This window comes from Sitophilus oryzae, unplaced genomic scaffold (genome assembly GCF_002938485.1).
Source record: "Sitophilus oryzae breed Bouriz unplaced genomic scaffold, Soryzae_2.0 scaffold_1055_pilon_pilon, whole genome shotgun sequence".
Classification (NCBI taxonomy): Eukaryota; Metazoa; Arthropoda; class Insecta; order Coleoptera; family Curculionidae; genus Sitophilus; species Sitophilus oryzae.
Window position 1 is genome coordinate 107,046 of NW_022145677.1, and position 18,327 is coordinate 125,372.

Here is an 18,327-nt window from a genome sequence, read left to right on the forward strand (position 1 = left end):
GGAGGAGGAGGAGGCGGAGGGAGCGCACGGCGCATGCGCTAGGAGGAGGGGTAACAGGTCTGTTGCAATCAGGTCTGTTTCAATCAGGTCTGTTTCAATCAGGTCTGTTACAATCAGGTCTGTTTCAATCAGGTTTGTTTCAATCGGGTCTGTTGCAATCGGGTCTGTTGCAATCGGGTCTGTTTCAATCAGGTCTGTTGCACCCGATTACAACAGACCTGTTACCCCTCCTCCTAGCGCATGCGCCGTGCGCTCCCTCCGCCTCCTCCTCCTCCTCCTGGCGCAGAAACCCCCTTCTACCCCTACTCTAGAGTGTCCGTTATTTACCAAGTTGATCATTTCTCTCACGACGCCCTCTAAATTTTTAGTTTATTGTCTAAAAAAATAACAGGCCATTGTAAACCCCTAATATTCACATTAAACCTTGCCCTAAAGATGATTCATTTCGCATTTAAATTACATAGGGATTTGCCACTTCTTGCAAATAATTTTTTTTCTCTCGATCTTGTTTTCTCGCAGCGATGACATATTCTTGTACAGAATTAAACGCTCTACAAAAAAGGTCTCTTACAATTTTTCGATAAACCTACTCCTTCAAAAGTTATTCACGGTTAAAGTTAACCACTCGGTAAATTCCTAAAGTTTTCAACTTTTTTGATAAAATTATGATTATTTTTGAAAAATTTAATCTATTACTGTAAAAATATACCGTAAAACGGGGTAACTTCGACAGGTTTCAGCTGTATTTCGTGCTCTGTGAAGAAAACTATTAACTAACGATTCTGTACAAAAATATGTGAATGTGATGGCTGCGAGAGAACAAGATCGAGAGGGAAAAAAATATTTGCAAAAAGTGGCAAATTCCTATGTAATTTAAAGGGGAAATAAATTGTCTTTGGGGCAAGGTTTAATGTGAATATTAGGGGTGTAAAATGGTCTGTTATATTTTTTTAGACAATAAGCTAAAAATTTAGAGGGCGTCGTGAGAGAAATGATCAACTTGGTAAATAACGGACACCCTAGTATACACGACAGTGACATCTTTAAAATACCTTGTTTGAAAGTGGTGGAAAATGATGAATTATGAAATAAAATATCTACTTATTATGACTGATATTGTCTTTAATTTTTAAATTTTACACAACTTTCTGGTTAGATATATCTAGTGATGTTGGTAGCGAATATTTCTATTCGAATTTTGCAGGAAATTTCAGAAATTTCCTAAATATTCGGTCCCAAAATCGCGAATATTCGCAAAAATCCGAATTTTGCAAGAAATTTGGTTTACTAAAAATTTAACGACAGTATATCAAGTATGCCTATTCTTAAATCAGAAGAAAAAGAATGCTTCCCCGCTTTACAAAATAGAAAACGCGTGGCTCTTAAAAGTCTTAAACCAATGCAGTGTGCCGCGAATCTCTTGGACCCCTGTTTCCTGGGAGAGCGCTTTAACAATGAGGCAAATTCCATAGCCGCTATGGAATTTATCAACAATATCACCAACAAACATCCTCAGTTTGTCAATAATAAAGAAGTCATTTTTACAGATGTAACAAATTATTGCGCCAAATCGGGTTTATGGGCTCTAAAAATGTAGACTGTCTAAGTTGGTGGCAAGCAATGTGAAAAAATAGTTGAAATATTTAGCTGTTGCTCTGCTGTCTTTAACAACGTCATCTGCAGCCACTGAGGGAAGTTTCAGTACTTACAGTTTTTTCCATACTAAAAAAAGGTATCGCTTAACTGCACAAAGAGCCGGCAAAATAATGTTCGTAGCTCATAACAATAAATAATTACTACAAAAACAAAAAGTGGATATGGAGCATGATATTCAACATGAAACTCCTCCAGAACCACTAGAACGCGTAGAGGTAGAGGTCCATCCTTCAGAATTAGAACCAAATGATACATCAAATATATCTGATTTGGAAATAGAAAGACAGTACTACTACTAAGTATTATATAATACTATGAAGATGGGACCAGCTCGGCGCCAGAAGTTTTTCCTAAATAGAATAATTCATTTATTTGTGTTTTACGTTTTTTAAATTTATATTTCGTGCTTTTTTGTGTTTTTAAGTTCATAGTCATAGTTCATGGTTTATGTACAAAGTACAATGTTACCAAATGATTTTTGTTATGTGTGACTTTTGTAAGTTATGTATTGTTTATTAAAAATATAACAACTAATATTATGTTTATTGTTTTTTTTCACTTATATGTTGTATCAAATGTCTATCTAATTTATTCCTTTATTGTATCAACAAAAAATATGTAAAATTATAAAATTTCCTAAAATTTCATAAATTTCTGAAAGTTTCCGAAAGTTTCGGGAATTTCCTGCAGCAATCAAAAATTTCTGAAATATTAACATCACTAGAAAATAATCCAATTAATCCAAATTCTAAAACTATTGAGCTTATACAGGGTGGTCCAATGGAAACTTTCCACCCCAATTTTTCTCGTTTAAAATTAAAATTTGGAAAAACGCCCCGACATGTCGATTTAGTTTTCAAGGGGGAAAATATCATAAAATTACTTTTACACCTACAACCCCCAAGGCGGGGGAGGCGCCACCCCTAAATTCTTAGATGGAAAGAGGGCCGAGTGATACCTCATGTGAAAGGTCTTTCAATTCCCTTTTTACTGATATAAGATATCATGTACTTTCGTTCAGTAGTTTTAGAGATTTATTGATTTAAAGTAGATTTTAATTTATTAGCTAAGTGGCAGGGGCGGATACAGAAATTTATTTTAGGGGGGGCCCAAATAAAAAATAATGCCAAATATGCTTTTTAGGGCGCCATTTTTAACCCAAAAGCCTAATATATAACCCAATTTACAGATTTTAGGGGGGGGCCCGGGCCGCATTTTTCTAAAGGCCACACGTGATCGCGAATCGGCTCGAGCCGAGCGTCAGCTCCTAAACGCCACTTGCGATCGCAAAACACCCTGCTAAATAGCATATGGTATCGCAAATTAGCCTGCATGTGATATGCGCAAGTTATGTTTTGATTTGCTGCATACAAATTGAGTAGTTTCGTTCATTTTCCCGATTCTTACGAGTACAAAATAACTTCGGAACAAACAGTCAGAGTGAATTTAAGGGCAAGAGAAGAAGTTGAAGTAAGTAATCGCAACAGGTAATGAACCATCTTCACATTTACTTCAACCTTTAGTTCTCGAAAATTTACCGACTGATAAAAACGAAAGCTCTAGTCAGTCACTTGATGATTACCGAGATGATAATAGTGATACTGATTTTGATACTTTTGATACCAGCGCCAGCGGTACAATAAAATTAGCTGACAATAAAAGTGTTGACAACGCAACTACAGAGCTATTGAGTGACTGGAAAAGTTTCATAACTGATCTAGACAACATAAGTGATGAAGAACCTTGAAGATGATCCCGAGAATTTTCAGAGTCAGAGCCTGTATTCAAAACTACACAAAAAATATAAATCATCAAAAAGTTCATCTTCTCTTTTGAGTGGACTTAACATAGCATTCAAACCTTCTTCTTCATCAAGAAAACAAATGGTCCAAACTAGAAGAAAAGGAGTGAACATTTCTGTGCGGCCAACTAGTGTAGCCCGAAGAAACACCAAGTTCAATGGCAAGAGACGGTTCCAGTTTGGAAGAAAGCCTGTTAATTTTAAGAAGAATGGGAATCTTGCTCCTCATAGTTTGGCTGAATGTGTAAACCAAAATCGAGCTTTAGGAGCTCGAAAAATTAAGTAGATTTTTGTTGTTTTATATATTTTTTAAATGTTTAAGCGTATACCTACAGTGTATATGCTAGAAAAATTCTTTATTCAGATACAAATTCATATAACCATACCAGCTTTTCGGCCCCACTCAAACGATATGCCAATGGTTTTCATTTCCAATTTTATTACAACACACTTGATTGAACTCGTACCACAAAAGATAAGTCTTTGATTTCCGAATAATACGTGAAGGATATACACGTAGTAAACAAATTTGGAAGTCAATCAGATATGTAGAAGTCAGTCAAAATTATTATTACGATACTTATAATACTTATTACTAGGCTTACTATATTAGGAATTACTATTTGCGATAACGTGTGGCTATTTAGCAGGGTGTTTTGCGATCCCAAGTGGCGTTTAGAAGCTGACGCTCGGCTCGAGCCGATTCGCGATCACATGTGGTGAAAAAATCGGTTTTTATTTTTTTTCTCTCTCTGTATGTATTTTTTGGCAAACTGTGTATACTAAAAATTAAGCTTTTAAATAAAAAACCTTAAATTTTTTTTTATTTTTTAAAATTTCTAAAAAATTTCCCGACCAAAATTGAGCTTTTTTCACTTATTTCGAATTGAAAGATTGTTGGGCGTGGATCGATGCAGATTGATTAGTTAAAATTTTTAGTATACACATTTTGCCAAAAAAAATACATACAGAGAGAGAAAAAAAACGATTTTTTCACCACTTAGCTGATAAATTAAAATCTCCTTTAAATCAATAAATCTCTAAAACTACTGAACGAAAGTACATGGCATCTTAGAAAGGGAATTGAAAGACCTTTCACACGAACTATTACTCGGCATCCCTTTCCAATTAAGAATTTAGGGGTGGCGCCGCCCCTGCCTTGGGGGTTGTAGGTGTGAAAGTGATTTTATGATATTTTTCCCCTTCAATAGAGGGAGATGGCCGATTCTGCGCCAGCCGCCCGGAGGAGGAGGCGAAGGCGTCAGACGTAAATCAGGTAAGAACATGTAAAACTGGCTAATAAACAAGAATAAACAGGTTTGAACCGCTTTAAACCGCTTTAAATTAGAAATAAACAGGTTTGAACAAAAAATGAACATGGTTGTTGTTTAAAGCTAAAAAGCGGTTCAAAGCAGTTTAAAAGCAGTTCAAACCTGTTTATTCTTGTTTATTAGCCTATTTTACATGTTCTTACCTGATTTACATCTGACGCCTTCGCCTCGTCCTCCGAGCGGCTGGCGCAGAATCGGCCATATTTGGGTTGCTAAAGGTGCTGTTGTTAAGCTTAAAGTTTGATATGAAGTGGTTAGAATTAAAATGGACCAAGTCCAATTTTCTACTGTTTTAAGATAATCGTCTTTGTACGTTTATAGAATATTGTTTTTCCAGTAGAGAAATGAATCAAGTCATACTTCTCGCATTAAGCAGTTATAGCCTGTTTATCCAACTTGTTTTATTGTAATTAAGTAACATTAAAAAACTTTAACTCTCATTTTCTCCATAAATATCTTTTAGGACTTGATTCAGTTCACTTCTGACCCCTCATATTTATTATAAAGACTTTTTTAAATTTAGGCTTCTTCCAATGAGTTTCCTTGTGGATAACCCGGGCTTCCGACTACTTTATTTAGTGGTGCTTGGACCACACACGGTCTATTATATCTGCTTTCATTATTTCATCTCTTTTCATATGTTTTTTATGCTCGTTACGTTGTAGATTTCGATGGTATTTTATTTCTCTAATATACGACTCATCGCATTCCGAAGATACCTGGTAGATGTACCTTCTTATGTTCGTGTTTTAGCTCTTGTTTTGATTAAGTCACTTTTTTGAATAGATCGGCACATAAAATCAGGTTTAATGTTATAGATACTGTTTCGTTTGACTATTCGTATGATGTTCCTTTCAAATGTGTAATTGTCAAGAGAGGGAGAACATCTTCCTTAAGCTGAGGCCGCAGTGCAAGCAAGTTACCTGGAGGGTAGTGGGTATCGAGGCGCCAAGCGACCCTCCAAGTAACCCGCGAGGTATGCTTCCGTAATATGCGATTTTAACCAAACCAGCCGCAGTGCAATTCCCCACCAACTTAGGCCACAATCATACTAATTCGCACTCAGGAGCATTCTGTTATTATTGTTTTCGTCTACGGCCTGTTTTTGAGTAATATTTTTTAGTTTTGATAATTATCACTTTTAACTATTTTGTACCGTTTAATGTAGTAAATTTCTAACTTTCTTTTAATAGTTTTAGATGATATATACTTTTGCGCTGGCCGAAAACACCCCCAAATAATTTACAATCGTAATATTTTCAATTTCCATTACAAATGTCTTGGTAGGACTCACTGGGAGTGCAGTTTCGTACGTAGAACCAAATGCAGGACCAGAATTATAACCATGACATCGTCCATTGTTGTTTCTGATGAGCACAACCACCAACCACCGGCTAAATTGCCACCATTTTTGAAAAAACAAACTGTTGCTGTGATGAGAAAAGAAGGAACTAATTTATTCTAATTGTATATTACTGGTGAGCCTATTTTAATTAATTCGTTTTTGAACATTCTTTCGTTAAATAAAAAGAATAAGAATCTTTAAATACTATTTTGATGTTCGTTAGACACGAAAGGAGCGTTATTGAAATACCTTACTTGAAAGTGGAAGAAAATGATAAATTATGAAATAAAGTATCTTATATATGATATTGCCTTTAATTTTTGAATTTTACACAACTTTCTGTTCAGATGCATCATAGGCCGTTATCAAGTGTGAGCTAATCAAACTATACCGTGCTGGCAACTCTTATTTTGGGATCGGAATTTACATGTGTGGAAGTAAATCGCATAGGGATCTTATTAAGTCGGAGTGAGAGAAATGCTACGGTCTGCTGTTGCGGCGTTGCCACATTTCTCCGTTATGCCTTTCTCTATCAAGTAAAGCAAAATCATGATCGCAAACCGCTTGTTTTTTAAAGACTTTTATTTTCGAAAAAAAACTAGATAAAATTATTAGATATGTTTCTGAGCATCTGAAATGGAATTATAAGGATATCGTTAGGATGTTCATTTTTTTATTACGAGAAAACGTCAGTAATAACTGATATTATCAGATAATTTAAAAACTCAAATTTTTAACACATAACACGCGAAACCTCAAGGACTACTTTAGATAATAAAGCTTTTTTTTTTATTTTGAAGTTCGAAACTTTTACAAGAAGTTTAAGTAAAAAAATCGATAGGCTTGTTTTTTTCAATTCAAAATTTAAAAAAAAACATCCATTTACTTTGATTATGATTATGATACATGATGTACATTCTTCCCTAGAATTTTAAGTATCTACTGATATGGTACTGATTGGGTCGACCGGTCGACCGCGGCGAATAAGCACAGTTTCTCGGTGTATTTCATAGGTTTAGCAACGTTTTTACTGTTTTTTTTTGTTCAGTACATTATAAACGCATTGTACTCTTCTTACATACGGAACTCTCGACCCAAGACTAACCTTTGCCCTTATTATATAATCCAAATTCTAAAACTTATATATTAGAACTCCAGAGTAAAGTGTCCACTGAGGACACTAGCTTTTTATACTTTTTAAAGTGTATATTGTGGAAATTTAGATATTTTGGTTGCTAAAGATGCTTTTTCCAATGAGTTTCCTTTTAGATAACTCGGGCTTCTCACCACTTGATATTGTGGTGTTTGGACAACACACAATCTATAATATCTGCCTTCAATATTTTACCTCTTTGCGTATGTTTCTTTATACTCGTTAAGTTGTACATTTAGAAGATGTTTTATTTCCCCAGTATGCGACTCATGACATTCCCAAGAATTCTTTTGTTTATGTTTTAGCTCTTGTTTTTATTAAGACACTTTTTAGAGTAGTTCTACACTTAAAATCAGGTTTAATGTTATAGATACTGTTTGACTATTCGCCTCATGTTCCTCTCAAATGTGTCATCATCAAGATCAGGTTTAATGTTATAAATACTGTTTGACTTATGTTCCTTTCAAATGTGTGAAGATAGGGAAGATAGGGAGAACATCTTCCTCTGGGTGACGCACCAATGAGTCTGTCTTTTAGTTCTATATAATCTTGGTGAGAGACTTACTATTCAGATTAATTCACACTCAAGAACATTCTGTTACTATTGTTTTCGGCTATGGTCTCGATTTTTGAGTAATATTTTTTACTTTTGATAATTATCACTTTTTTCATAATAACTATTTTGTACCGTTTAATGAAGTAAATTTCTAAGTTTTTATAATAGTTTTAGGTGATATTATATACTTTTGCGCTGGCCGAAAACACCCTAAAATTATTTACAATCGTAATTCTTTCAATTTCCATTACAAATGTCTTGGTACGACTCACTGGCGGTGCAGTTTCGTACGTAGAACCAAATGCAGGACCAGAATTATGACCATGGCATCGTCCATTGTAGTTTCTGAGGAGCACAACCACGAACCACCGGCTAAATTGCCACCATTTTTGAAAAAACAAAATGTTGCTGTGAGGAGAAAAGCAGGAACTACATTATTCTAATTGTATATTATTGGTGAGCTTGTTTTAATTAATTGGTTTTTGAACTTTCTTTCGTTAAATAAAAAAAATAAGATATTTAAATACTATTTTAATGTTCATTATTATTATGATGTTCATGCGTTAGACATGAAAGGGACGTCATTGAAATACCTTGTTTGAAAATGGGAGAAAAAGTGATGGAACTACTCAAAACAATAATTATCGCATATTTTTCAAAAAAATGAAAGTCAAGGCACTTTGACTTCCCTGACTTACGGGTTTAAATAGTTTTGATACTGTAAAGGGTAATTTGAAACATTAAGCCTACGCGCTGACCTGTAATTTTTAGTCGGCCGACTATTTAGTTGCAAAAGTGAAAACAATACATATTTATGGAGCCGATCGGCCGACTATTTGATTGCGTGTGAGCGCGGTTCCATAAGGATATACAGGGTTGTTCACCACATATGACACGGAGAATGGTAGCTAAACGATTAGATTTTTACAAATTATAAGATTTGGGTTCGTTGAAGGACTATTAGAGCTACAATTTAAAAATATTTTTACAAGATATAGAGTGTCCCAAATAAATAAAAAATATCAAAGTTGTATTTTTTTAAATGAAACACCCTGTATATTATTGCATTTTTAGTTTCTACGATTAAAATAAAGGTAAATTTGATTAAGGTTTATTACACTTAAACCTTACCGTTTTTAAAATATTTTTAATTTTGCGAAATTGCGGTATAAATTTTAAGGCTTCATTTCTCCGAGGGTATCAAAGTTTTTAATACTAAATATTTACTGAAGTTTATTTATTGACCAGTTATTGTGTTGCAATAATAAAAATTATACTACCCTATACAGAGTGACTAAAAATTTATTTTAAATAATTTCTAGCTTTAAACGGCAATAACTTGTTTAATTTAAATGGAACACCCTGTATATTTTATGAGAATCAGATGCACAACTTAATTGTCTATCAAATTGTATTATACCACTTTTTACCTATCCCTTCAAGTTTTCGTAGAAAACGCATTTTCTCATAATTTAGACCTCATTTATCAATATACCCATGGAATATTGACATTTTAGATTGTTTTTAAAACAACCAATGTACAAAATGCACAGGCTAGTAATATTATCGTTTTTAGTAAAACGATAATATTACTAGCCCATTTGTATGCAAAAAGAAAACTATTTAAATCTTTATAATAGAGTATACCATTAATTAAATATACCACCAGTATTTCCGCCCAAATACTAATTAATTACATACTTAATTCTGTTCGTTAATAAATTATTCTAAATAAATGTGGATTTGAATCAGAAACTAATATAATAATAAGTTATGAAAATGAACGTCTCTATTGTTATAAATAAGCATTTGTCAAAAAATGAAATATCATTTTTAAGGTGTTAGTTTTTTTACCACACTGTCTAATACACATACATAATTCAGTTTTTTAGTATTTGGAGCAATTATTATTACCCAACGCAAACAGTCAATTAATGCAGTTTGAATACTGGAATCATATTAATTGGTCCTCTTTAACAAATATTTAAACAGTTTTTTTTTATTTTTTAATGAAATCTACGAACTATATCGACAATATTAGTATCTGTACTCTTTAAAAATTTGGTACATGTTTAAAAATAATCTCAAATGTCAGTATTCCATGGGTATATTGATAAATGAGTTCTAAATTACAAGAAAATGCATGTTCTACGGAAACTTGAAGAGATATGTAAAAAATGGTATAATACAATTTGATAGACAATTAAATTGTGCATCTGATTCTCATAAAATATACAGGGTGTTCCATTTAAATTAAACAAGTTATTGCCGTTTAAAGCTAATAATTATTTAAAATAAATTTTTAGACACTCTGTATAAGGTAGTATTATTTTTATTATTGCAACACAATAACTGATCAGTAAATAAACTTGAGTAAATATTTAGTATTAAAAACTTTGATACCCTTGGAGAAATGAAGCCTTAAAATTTTTACTGCAATTTCACAAAATTGAAAATATTTCAAAAACGGTAAGGTTTAAGTGTAATAAATCTTAATCAAATTTACCTTTATTTTAATCGTAAAAACTAAAAATGTAATAATATACAGGGTGTTCCGTTTAAAAAAATACAGCTTTGATATTTTTTACTTATTTGGGACACTCTGTATCTTGTAAAATTATTTTTAAATTGTAACTCTAATAGTCCTTCAGCGAACCCAAAACTTAAATTTATAAAAATCTAATCGTTTAGCTACAATATTCCGTGTCGTATGTGGTGAACAACCCTGTATTGGTTACAAATATGCCACTAAATAGTCGGCCGATTAAAAATTGCCTGTTAACGTAAAGCCTAAGGCTACGCAATGCAATTAAATATTGGGCTGATTGGCTCCATAGGAATGTATTGTTTTCACTTTTACAACTAAATAGCCAGCCGATTAAAAATTACATGGCAGTGCGTATTATGCATATTTATCCTAAAAAAAACTCACAAGAGAAAGGCAGAAACATGCATACTTCATTTAGAAATATGTAATGATTCATTTTACTCAAATATGTGATAATTGTTTTGAGTAGTGTATTTTGTACAGTTTAATGAAGTACGTTTCTAACCTTTTTTTAATAGTTTTAGATGAGGTATACATTTGTGCTGGCCGAAAACACCCTCAAATAATTTACAATAACAACATTTTCCATTTCCATTACAAAGGTCTTGGTAAGACTTACTGGGAGTGTATTTCCGTACATAGAACGACATCGTCCATTGTTTCTGAGGAGCACAACCACCAACCACCGGCTAAATTGCCAGCAATTTTGAAAAAACAAAATGTTGTTGTGATGACAAAAGGAGGAACTAAATTATTCTAATTCCATATTATTGGTGACTCTGTTTTAATTAATTCGTTTTTGAACATTCTTTCATTAAATAAAAAAAAATAAATAAATTTTAAAATCCTATTTTTATGGAATTAGACACAAAAGGGACATCTTTGAAATAACTTATTTGAAATTGGTAGAAAATGATGAATTATAAAATAAAATATTTACCTGGATTAATGTTTTGTCTTTCTTAATCTATCTTAATTTTTAAATTTTACACGTTAAGCATTTACATAATGTATTATTGTTTTGTTAGAGGCTTTTGTTACTATGTGTTATTGTTATTATTGTTTTCAATTTTTGAAGAATATTTTTTACTTTTATTAATTATCTCTTTTTCCATAATAAATAACTATTTTTTGTGCTGTACCGTTCAATGAAGTAAATTTTTAACTTTTTTTTAATAGTTTTAGGAGAGGTATACTTTTGTGCTGGCCGAAAACATCCTCAAATAATTTACAATAATAATATTTTCAATTTTCATTACGAATGTCATGATAAGACTTTCTACGCGTGCAAGTTCGTACGTACTACACGCAGAAGCAAATGCAGGGCAAGACTTATGACCAGGGGATCGACTATTGTTATTTGTGAGGAGCACAACCACCTACCACCGGCTAGATTGCCACCCGTTTTTAATAAACAAGTTGTTGTTGTAATTACAAAATGGGGAAATAAAATAACCTAATTGAATATTATTGGTGAGTTTTAATTAATTCGTTTTTGAACATTCTTTCATTGTATTGAAAATATATTGTAAATAAAAAAAAATTAAGGAAAGAGTCTTTCAATATAAGGTAATGGTGTGGATCCGGTGGCTGACCTTGAAACGAGTTTTTGCTGCATATAGTCACTGACACTACGCATGCGCACATCTTCGATGTTGCCAGATTGCGAGTTATTTTGTAATTATTTTCAGTAGAAAACAAATATGTGCTTTTCATGGTTTTTTTGTCAATATATACCGTATGATCGAAAAAACGGCGTCGATTGAGGACATTTTCATAAAACGACAGCGATCTTCATTTCATAGTCATTGCTGACGCTATTTTTTTTCAATCATAGTACGCGGTATATTATTTTAATATTTCGCACAACACGTGAACGCTTATTATGTATTTTTATAGTCAATAAAATTATATAGAAATAAAACTCTAGATTCCTATCTAGATTATTATGCTACGTTTAAAAAGTGCTTTATTAAAAATTCGGGAAATTAAAAGGAATGTGTCCAAGTTTTTTCTTTTTTTTAAATTTTTAAATGCTGTAGCTCCATGTCATGTTCATAATAGATTTTTTTTAACATTCCATCAAAACTACGGAGGCCTTAAAGGGCCTTTTAGCCTCCGTAATTAAAATTGTAGAATCAGCTTCAGCAACATTAACAGTTACCTTGTTTAATTCTGCTTATACATATATTGCATTAATTTTTCTGCTACATTAAGATTTCTCTATTCTTACACCTAATTTATGTGATTTTCTTAGCATATATGATTTATAAACAATATTTTTCCTAATGGAAGGATGAATAGGATATGCAAAATTAAGATATTTTAACATTTATTTTCCAGACCAAGCATAATATAGTATTAAGATGAAGACATAACAAATATTATAAGAAAGATCTTAATATAAATCACAAACTAAGTCTTAATTTAGTCTTGTATTTCTATTATTATTATTATTCTTATAAAACTAATAAGATCAAAACTCAACCTTCACCATATTGTCAAGATTTGGCATTATAGGAAACAAGAAATGAGAAAAGAATATCAAAGTACACGATATTAAATACTGTAATGTATTCTACGATACAAACCATCTCCCTTCTAAAAAGAAAAAGATAAAACATAAAGCTTATTTTAGTCTTATCAACAGGGGCGGATACAGGAATTTATTTTAGGGGGGGCCCAAAATGAAAAGCAATGTAGAATATGGTTTTTAGGGCGCCATTTTTAACACAAAAGCCTAATATTTTACACAATTCACAGACTTTAGGGGGGCCCGGGCCCCATGGGCCCTCCCCCTGTATCCGCCACTGCTTATCAACACACTCTTCGATAAAATCCACTAACTTGATATTTTTAAGAAATTATGATAAAAACATTAATTATAATCAAAGTATATTATATTAGTAACATTATATAATAGGTAAAATGTTACCTCTATCTCCGATTGACGTTTATTATTCTATAATAAGACCCGTCATGGTAGTACTTCAAAACATCAATACATATAATCAAAACTATTGTTTCCTGTAAATAACTAGAAATTAAATAACTTGAAACAAATAAAATAATTCTAATAAGTTTAAACCCATTAAGAAAAAATTCGTAAATAATAAATTTTAATTCTAATGTAAATATATAAATAAATGTTATTATTCTTACAATTTTATATATTCATAATACTTTCATTTTACAATCTTCATTATTCTTCTTACCTTAATTTTGGATATCAAGATAAATCTGAAATTATAAAATTAATTATAGAATTTGTATTATTATTGATTAACACGCAAAAAAAAATTTTCAACTGCAAATAATTCGAAAATAAACTGCAATTTGGCAACATCGACGATGTGCGCTTGCGTAGTATCGATGATCAAAAGCAGCAAATATGGGCTTCAAGGTCAGCCACCGGATCCACACCTTTACCCAATATAATTTTTATGTTTATGCATTAAACACTAAAGGGACATTTTTGTAATAACTTGTATGAGGTAGAAAATGATGTAATATGAAATAAAATATCTACTTGGACTGATATTGTCTTTAATTTTTAAATGTTACACAACGTTCTGGTCATAGGTATCACACGCTGTTATCAAGTGTGAAGTAATTCAACTAATCAAAATTCTAAAACTTTTTAGCTTTTATATTAGAACCAGACTGCATAGGGTATACAGATGACATGGTCATGATTGCACGGGCGAAACATGAAGGCACCCTGTGTGATATTATCCAAAGAGGACTTCGCATCGCTGAGAGATGGTTCAGGACTGTCGGGCTGAGCATCAACTCAGATAAAACCGCAGTAGTGCCATTCACCCAAATGCGAAGTCTGAAAAACTTGAAAAAAATCCATCTAGATGGAAAGGAAATACTGCCATCACCGGAAGTGAAATTTCTGGGAACTACCCTGGACAGTAAACTTCTCTGGAACAGACATATTAAAAACATTACTCGCAAAGTCACAAAGACTCTCATGATATGCAGAGGAAATAGGTAGGGCTGGGCCCCTAACATTTTGCGCTGGATGTATACCATGATGGTAAGACCCATGATTACCTATGGAGCAGTTGTTTGGTACACAAAACTCGAGCAAAGTACAGCAAGGCAAAATATGTGCAAAGTACAGAGACTGGCATGTATCTGCATCACAGGTGCCACGAGAACATGTCCAACAGCAGCAATGGAGGTCATTCTAGGCCGAACACCACTGCATATTGTCGTCGGTAGTTATGCCAATGCGACAATGATTAGAATGGTCTTTGACGGAAATAGTACTGAGAAAATTTTCAGGTCAGGGGCTTGGAACACCCTCAAAAAGAAAATTTCACTTCTCCAACTCCCAGTGGATGACATACCAAGAATTTACAACTTTGAGAAACACCTCACTGTAGTATTGAGTAATAAAAGGATTGGGAAGGAAGAAACGTTTGCTCAGCATGTAAAAGACCATACCATATCGTGGTATACTGATGCTTCTAAGCATTCTACATTCTACATTACAACCAGATATTCACTCAAGAGTGAAGTTGTTTACTGAGGACACTAGCATGTACGTTTTGAAGTGAATATTGTGGAAATGTACATATTTGTGTTGCTAAAGATGCTGTTTTTAAAATAACGGATTTTTTAAATTTACACTTTTTTCAATGAGTTTCCGTTTGGATTACTTGGGCTTTTGACCACTTTATATTGTTTCACCTCTTTGTCTATGTATTTTATGCGCGTTAACTTGTACACTTAGAGCGCTTTGTCTCTCAAGTATAACACTAATCGCATTCCCAAGATAACTTTAGATGCACTACATTCTTTTGTTCATGTTTTCGCTCATTTTTTATTAAGATGTTTATTAAAGTGTTCTATACTTAAAATCATGTTTAATTATACATACTGTTTGACTATTCGGCTTGTGTTTCTCCCAAATGTGGAATCGTCAAGTGAGTCTGTTTTTTAGTTTGATATAATCTTGATGCGAGACTTACTAATCAGACTAATTTTCACTCAAAGACATTCTGTTATATTGTTTTCGGCTACGATTTTTGAGGATTTTCTTTTATTTTTATTAATTATCAATTTTTTCTAATAAATAATTATTTTGTCACGTTTAATAAAGTAAATTTCTAACCTTTTTTATTAGTTTTAGATGAGATATATTTTTGTGCTGGCCGAAAACACCCTCAAATAATTTACAATAATCATATTTTCTATTTCCATTACAAAGGTCTTGGTAAGACTTTCTGGGAGTGTAGTTTCATAAATAGAACGAAATGCAGGGCCCGAATTATGACTAGGGCATCGACCATTGTTGTTTCCGGGGCGCACAACCACCAACCATTGGCCAAACTACCACCAATTTTGAATAAACAAAATGTTGTTGTGATAACAAAAGGAGTAACTAAAAAATAAAATTATTCTAATTGTATATTATTGGCGACTCTGTTTTAATTAATTCGTTTTTGAACATTCTTTCGTTAAATAAAACCAATAAGAAAGGAGTCTTTATATTCTATTTTGATGGTCATGCATTAGACACAAAAGTGACATCTTTGAAATAACTTGTTTGAAAGTGGTAGAAAATGATGTATTATTAAATAAAATATCCACTTGAACTAATATTGCCTTTAGTTTTTAAATTTTACACAACTTTCTGGCCAGATGTATCCCATGCTCTCATCAAGTGGAAAATAATCCAACTAATCCAAATTCTAAAACCACTCAGTTTATATATCGAAACCAGGCATTCACTCAAGTGTGAAGTTGTCCTCTGAGGACACCAACATTGGTACGTTTTAAAGTGGTTACCATATTGTGGAAATACTTGGATTGCTAAAGATGCTGTTTTTACCTTAAAGTTTGATATAATAACGGCTTTTTTTAAATTTACGCCTTTTCCAATGAATTTCCTTTTGGGTAACCCGGGCTACTGACCAGTTTATGTTATGGTGTTTGTACTACAAACGATCTGTAATATTTGACTTCATTCTTTCCCCTCTTTGTGTATGTTTTTTATGTTCGTTAAGTTGTACATTTAAAGGCCGTTTTGTCTCTCCAACTCATCACATCCCCAAGATACCTACCTGGTAGCATTCATTCTCGTTTGTTCATGTTGTCGCCCTTGTTTTTATTAAGACTCTTTTTAGGGTAGTTCTGCACTTAAAATCATATTTAATGTTGTAGATACTGTTTGACTATTCGTTTGATGTTTCTTTCAAATGTGTAATCGTAAAGTGTGGCAGGACATGCATCTTCCTCTATGAGACGCGCTAATGAGTTTGTCTTTTAGTTAGATATAATCTTGATGAGAGACTTATCAGTCAGACTAATTCGCACTCAAAGACATACTGTTATTATTGTTTTCGGCTACGGCCTCGATTTTTGAGTAATATTTTTTACTTTTATTAATTATCACTTTTTTATAATAAATAACTATTTTTTACCGTTTAATAAACTAAATTCCTAACTTTTTTTATTAGTTTTAGATGAGATATACTTTTGTGCTGGCCGAAAACACCCTCAAATAATTTACAATAATCATATTTTCTATTTCCATTACAAAGGTCTTGGTAAGACTTTCTGGGAGTGTAGTTTCATAAATAGAACGAAATGCAGGGCCCGAATTATGACTAGGGCATCGTCCATTGTTATTTCCGGGGCGCACAACCACCAGCCATTGGCCAAACTACCACCAATTTTGAATAAACAAAATGTTGTTGTGATAACAAAAGGAGTAACTAAAAAATAAAATTATTCTAATTGTATATTATTGGCGACTCTGTTTTAATTAATTCGTTTTTGAACATTCTTTCGTTAAATAAAACCAATAAGAAAGGAGTTTTTATATTCTATTTTGATGGTCATGCATTAGACACAAAAGTGACATCTTTGAAATAACTTGTTTGAAAGTGGTAGAAAATGATGTATTATTAAATAAAATATCCACTTGAACTAATATTGCCTTTAGTTTTTAAATTTTACACAACTTTCTGGTCAGATGTATCCCATGCTCTCATCAAGTGGAAAATAATCCAACTAATCCAAGTCCTAAAACCACTCAGTTTATATATTGGAACCAGGCATTCACTCAACTGTGAAGTTGTCCTCTGAGGACACCAACATTGGTACGTTTTAAAGTGGTTACCATATTGTGGAAATACTTGGATTGCTAAAGATGCTGTTTTTACCTTAAAATTTGATATAATAACGGCTTTTTTAAATTTACGCTTTTTCCAGTGAATTTCCTTTTGGGTAACCCGGGCTACTGACCAGTTTATGTTATGGTGTTTGGACTACAAACGATCTGTAATATTTGACTTCATTCTTTCCCCCCTTTGTGTATGTTTTTTATGCTCGTTAAGTTGTACATTTAAAGGCCGTTTTGTCTCTCCAACTCATCACATCCCCAATATACCTACCTGGAAGCATTCATTCTCGTTTGTTCATGTTATCGCCCTTGTTTTTATTAAGACTCTTTTTAGGGTAGTTCTGCACTTAAAATCATATTTAATGTTGTAGATACTGTTTGACTATTCGTTTGATGTTTCTTTCAAATGTGTAATCGTAAAGTGTGGGAGGACATGCATCTTCCTCTATGAGACGCGCTAATGAGTTTGTCTTTTAGTTAGATATAATCTTGATGAGAGACTTATCAGTCAGACTAATTCGCACTCAAAGACATACTGTTATTATTGTTTTCGGCTACGGCCTCGATTTTTGAGTAATATTTTTTACTTTTATTAATTATCACTTTTTTATAATAAATAACTATTTTTTACCGTTTAATAAACTAAATTCCTAACTTTTTTTATTAGTTTTAGATGAGATATACTTTTGTGCTGGCCGAAAACACCCTCAAATAATTTACAATGACAATATTTTCTATTTCCATCACAAAGGTCTTGGTAAGACTTTCTGGGAGTGCAGTTTCGCATATAGAA

At 32.6% G+C, this 18,327-nt stretch overlaps 1 long non-coding RNA gene across 1 annotated transcript; it reads left to right on the forward strand.

Annotated features, from left to right (window-relative positions):
* The first annotated feature begins 8,014 nt into the window (after nt 1-8,014).
* LOC115875320 lies at nt 8,015-11,853 on the forward strand. The gene is made up of 2 exons (XR_004048996.1): nt 8,015-8,298; nt 10,909-11,853. It is a non-coding gene; the product is annotated as an uncharacterized LOC115875320 (long non-coding RNA).
* Nucleotides 11,854-18,327: the final 6,474 nt, after the last annotated feature.